Source organism: Calliopsis andreniformis, chromosome 11 (genome assembly GCF_051401765.1).
Source record: "Calliopsis andreniformis isolate RMS-2024a chromosome 11, iyCalAndr_principal, whole genome shotgun sequence".
Taxonomy (NCBI): domain Eukaryota; kingdom Metazoa; phylum Arthropoda; class Insecta; order Hymenoptera; family Andrenidae; genus Calliopsis; species Calliopsis andreniformis.
Window position 1 is genome coordinate 13,968,050 of NC_135072.1, and position 6,000 is coordinate 13,974,049.

The following is a 6,000-nucleotide window of genomic DNA, read 5'->3' on the forward strand; positions in this document are numbered from 1 at the left end:
AAAACGAATAATAGCAACCAGTGTGAAAGTTATGGTCATTTCAACGTTCCGGGCAATCTAGGCTTCACTCTAGGGCGTTGCTCCACCAGATCAATCAGTTAGGGCCTTAGAAGTCAACGCCAGAAGCATAAAATACAATATAAATATAACAGTCTTTCCATCGTAAAAAACGAAAGATACCAACCAGTGTGAAAGTTATGGTCATTTCTACGTTCCGGGCAACCTAGGCTTCACTCTAGGGCGTTGCTCCACCAGATCGAATAGTTAGGGCCTCAGAAGGCAACGCCCGAAGCATAAAATACAAAATAAATAAAGCAGTTTTTCCAACGTATAAAACGAATAATTGCTACCAGTGTGAAAGCTATGGTCATTTCTACGTTCCGCGCAACCAGGGCTTTACCCTAGGGCGTTGTTCCACCAGATGGAATAGTTAGGGCCTAAGAAGTCAACGCCAGAAGCATAATATACGATATAAATACAACAGCTTTTCCATCGTATAAAACAAATAATTGCAGCCAGTGTGAAAGTTATGGTCATTTCTACGTTCCGGGCAACCTAGGCTTCCCTCTAGGGCGTTGCTCCACCAGGTCGGATAGTTACGGCCTAAGAAGTCAGCGCCAGAAGCATAAAATACGATAAAGATGCAACAGTTTTTCCATCGTATAAAACGAATAATTGCAACCATTGTGAAAGTGATGGTCATTTCTACATTCCGAGCAACCTAGTCTTCTCTCTAGGGCGTTGTTCCACCGGATCGAATAGTTAGGGCCTAAGAAGTGAACGCCAGAAGCATAAAATACGATATAAATACAACAGCTTTTCCATCGTATAAAAGGAATAATTGACACCAGTATGAAACTTATGGTCATTTCTACGTTCCGTGCAACCTAGGCTTCACTGTATGGCGCTCTTCCGCCACATCGAATAGCTACGGCCTCAGAAATCAACGCCAGAAATCTTAAAATACAATATAAATATAACAGTTTTTCCATCGTATAAAACGAATAATTGCTACCAGCGTGAAAGTTATGGTCATTTCTACTTTCCGGGCAACCTACGCTTCCCCCTACGACGTCAATCCACCAGATTGAATAGTCAGGCCCTAAAAAGTCAACGTCAGAAGCATAAAATACGATATAAATACAACAGTTTTTCCATCGTATAAAACGAATAATTGCAACCAGTGTGGAAGTTAAGGTCATTTCTACATATCGAGCAACCTAGGCTTCACTCTAGGGCGTTGCTCCACCTGATCGAATAGCTAGGGCCTTAGAAGTCCACGCCCGCAGCATTAAATACAAAATAAATAGAACAGCTTTTCCATCGTATAAAACTAATAATTGCAACCAGTGTGAAAGTTATGGTCATTTCTACGTTCCGGGCAACCTAGGCTTCACTGTATGGTGTTGTTCCACCACAACGAATAGCTACGGCCTCAGAAGTCAACGCCTGAAGTATAAAATACAATAAAACTACAACAGTCTTTCCATCCTATAACAGGAATAATTGCAACCCGTGTGAAAGTGATGGTCATTTCTACGTTCCAGGCAACCTAGGCTGCACTCTAGGGCGTTGCTCCACCAGATCGAGTAGATAGAGCCTTAGAAGTCAACACCCGAAGCATAAAATACAAAATAAATAAAACAGTTTTTCCATCGTATAAAACGAAAAATTGCAAACAGTGTGAAAGATATGGACATTTCTACGATCCGGGCTACCTTGGCTTCACTCTATGGCGTTCTTCCACCACATCGAATAGCAACGGGCTCAGAGGTCAACGCCAGAAACTTAAATACAATATAAATATAACAGTTTTTCCATCGTATAAAACGAATAATAGCAACCAGTGTGAAAGTTATGGTCATTTCTACGTTCCGGGCAACCTAGGCTTCACTCTACGGCGATGCTCCACCAGATCAAACAGTTAGGGCCTTAGAAGTCAACGCCCGAAGCATAAAATACAAAATAAATAGAACGGTCTTTCCATAGTATAAAACGAATAATTGCTGCCAGTGTAAAAGTTATGGTCATTTCTACGTTCCGGGCAACCTAGGCTTCACCCTAGCGCGTTGTACCAGCAGATCGAATAGTTAGGGCCTAAGAAGTGAACGCCAGAAGCATAAAATACAATATAAATACAACAGTTTTTCCATCGTATAAAACCAATAATTGCAACCAGTGTGAAAGTTGTGGTCATTTCTACATTTCGAACAACCTAGGCTTCACTCTAGGGCGTTGCTCCACCTGATCGAATAGTTAGGGCCTTAGAAGTCAACGCCAGAAGCATAAAATACAATATAAATACAACAGTTTTTCCACTATATAAAACGAATAATTGCAACCAGTATGAAAGTTATGGTCATTTCTACGTTCCGCGCAATCTTGGCTTTACCCTAGGGCGTTGTTCCACCAGATGGAATAGTTAGGGCCTAAGAAGTGAACGCCAGAAACATAAAATACAATATAAATACAACAGTTTTTCCATTGTAAAAATCGAATAATTGCAACCAGTGTGAAAGTTGTGGTCATTTCTACATTTCGAGCAACCTAGGCTTCACTCTAGGGCGTTGCTCCACCTGATCGAATAGTTAGGGCCTTAGAAGTCAACGACAGAAGCATAAAATACAATATAAATACAACAGTTTTTCCACCATATAAAACGAATAATTGCAACCAGTATGAAAGTTATGGTCATTTCTACGTTCCGCGCAATCTTGGCTTTACCCTAGGGCGTTGTTCCACCAGATGGAATAGTTAGGGCCTAAGAAGTCAACGCCAGAAGCATAAAATACGATATAAATACAACAGCTTTTCCATCGTATAAAACGAATAATTGCAACCAATGTGAAAGTTATGGTCATTTCTACACTTCGAGCAACCTAGGCTGCACTCTAGGGCGTTGCTCCACCTGATCGAATAGTTTGGGCCTTAGAAGTCAACGCCAGAATAATAAAATACAATATGAATACAACAGTTTTTCCACCATTTAAAACGAATAATTGCAACCAGTATGAAAGTTACGGTCATTTCTACTTTCCGGGCAACCTAGGCTTCACCCTAGGGCGTTGCTCCAACAGAGTGAATAGTTAGGGCCTAAGAAGTCAATGCCCGAAGCATAAAATGCAATAAAAATACAACAGTTTTTCCATCATATAACAGGAATAATTGCAACCAGTTTGAAAGTGATGGTCATTTCTACGTACCGGGCAACCTAGGCTTCTCTCTAGGGCGTTGCTCCACCAGATCGAATAGTCAGTGCCTTAGAAGTCAACGCCCGAAGCATAAAATACAAAATAAATAGAACAGTTTTTCCATCGTATAAAACGAATAATTGCTACCAGTGTGAATGTTATGGTCATTTCTACTTTCCGGGCCACCTACGCTTCCCCCTAGGGCGTTGATCCACCAGATTGAATAGCTAGGGCCTAAGAAGTCAACGCCAGAAGCATAAAATACGATATAAATACAACAGCTTTTCCATCGTATAAACCGAATAATTGCAACCAGTGTGAAAGTTATGGTCATTTCTACGTTCCGGGCAACCTAGGCTTCCCCCTAGGGCGTTGCTCCAACAGATTGCATAGTTTGGGCCTTAGAAGTTAATGCCCGAAGCATAACATGCAGTAAAAATACAACATTTTTTCCATCGTATAGCAGGAATAATTTGCAACCAGTGTGAAGGTTATGGTCGTATCTACGTTCCGGGCAACCTAGACATCACTGTAGGGCGTTGCTCCACCAGATCGAATAGTTTGGTCCTTAGAAGTCAACGCCAGAAGCATAAAATACGATATAAATACAACAGCTTTTCAATCGTATAAAAGGAATAATTGCAAACAGTGTGAAAGTAATGGTCATTCCTACGTTCCGGGCAACCTAGGCTTCTCTCTACGGCGTTGTTCACCCAGATCGAATAGTTAGGGCCTTAGAAGTCAACGCCCGAAGCATAAAATGCAATAACAGGATTAATTGCAAACAGTTTGAAAGTGATGGTCATTTCTACGTTCAGAGCAACCTAGGCTTCACTCTAGGGCGTTGCTCCACTAGATCGAATAGCTAGGGCCTTAGAAGTCAACGCCAGAGGCATAAAATACAATATAAATACAACAGCTTTTCCATCGTAAAAAACGAATAATTGCATCCAGTGTGAAAGTTATGGTTATTTGTACATTCCGAGCAACCTAGGCTTCACTCTAGGGCGTTGCTCCACCAGATCGAATAGTTAGGGCCTTAGAAGTCAACGCCCGAAGCATAAAATACAAAATAAATAGAACAGTTTTTCCATCGTGTAAAACGAATAATTGCTACCAGTGTGAAAGTTATGGTCATTTCTACTTTCCGGGCAACCTACGCTTCCCCCTATGGCGTCGATCCACCAGATTGAATAGTCAGGGCCTAAGAAGTCAACGCCAGAAGCATAAAATACAAAATAAATAAAACAGTTTTTCCATCGTATAAAACGAAAAATTGCAGACAGTGTGAAAGATATGGACATTCCTACGATCCGGGCTACCTAGGCTTCACTCTATGGCGTTCTTCCACCACACCGAATAGCAGCGGGCTCAGAAGTCAACGCCAGAAACTTAAATACAATATAAATATAACAGTTTTTCCATCGTATAATACGAATAATAGCAACCAGTGTGAAAGTTATGGTCATTTCTACGTTCCGGGCAACCTAGGCTTCACTCTACGGCGATGCTCCACCAGATCAAACAGTTAGGGACTTAGAAGTCAACGCCCGAAGCATAAAATACAAAATAAATAGAACAGCTTTTCCATCGTATAAAACGAATAATTGCTACCAGTGTGAAAGTTGTGGTCATTGCTACGTTCCGCGCATCCTACCCTTCACCATAGGGCGTTGCTCCACCAGATCGAATAGACACGGCCTTAGAAGTCAGCACCAGAAGCATAAAATACAATAAAGATGCAACAGCTTTCCATCGTTTAACAGGAATAACTGCAACCAGTGTGAATGTACTGGCCATTTCTACGTTCCGGATAACCTAGGTTTCACTCTAGGGCGTTGCTCTACCAGATCGAATAGCTAGGGACTTAGAATTCAACGCCAGAAGGATAAAATACAATATAAGTACAACAGTTATTCCATCGTATAAAACGAATAGTTGCAAACATTTTAAAAGTAATGGTCACTTCTACGTTCCGGGCAACCTAGGCGTCACTATAGGGCGTTGCTCCACCACATCTAAGAGCTACGGCCTTAGAAGTCAACGCCAGAGGCATAAAATACAATATAAATACAACAGCTTTTCCATCGTACAAAATGAATAATAGCAAACAGTGTGAAAGTAATTGTCATTTCTACGTTCCGGGCAACCTAGGCTTCACTCTACGTCGTTGCTCCACCTGATCAAATAGCTAGCGACATAGAATTAAACGCCAGAAGCATAGAATACAATAAAAATACATCAGTTTTTCCATCGTATAACAGGAATAATTGCAACCAGTGTGAATGTAATGGTCATTTCTACGTTCCGGGCAACCTAGGTTTCACTCTAGGGCGTTGGTCCACCAGGTCGAATAGTTAGGGCCTAAGAAGTCAACGCCAGAAGCATAAAATACGATATAAATAAAACAGCTTTTACATCGTATAAAACGAATAATAGCAACCAGTGTGAAAGTTATGGTCATTTCAACGTTCCGGGCAATCTAGGCTTCACTCTAGGGCGTTGCTCCACCAGATCAATCAGTTAGGGCCTTACAAGTCAGCGCCAGAAGCATAAAATACAATATTAATATAACAGTCTTTCCATCGTAAAAAACGAAAGATAGCAACAAGTGTGAAAGTTATGGTCATTTCTACGTTCCGGGCAACCTAGGCTTCACTCTAGGGCGTTGCTCCACCAGATCGAATAGTTAGGGCCTCAGAAGGCAACGCCCGAAGCATAAAATACAAAATAAATAAAACAGTTTTTCCATCGTATAAAACGAATAATTGCTACCAGTGTGAAAGCTATGGTCATTTCTATGTTCCGC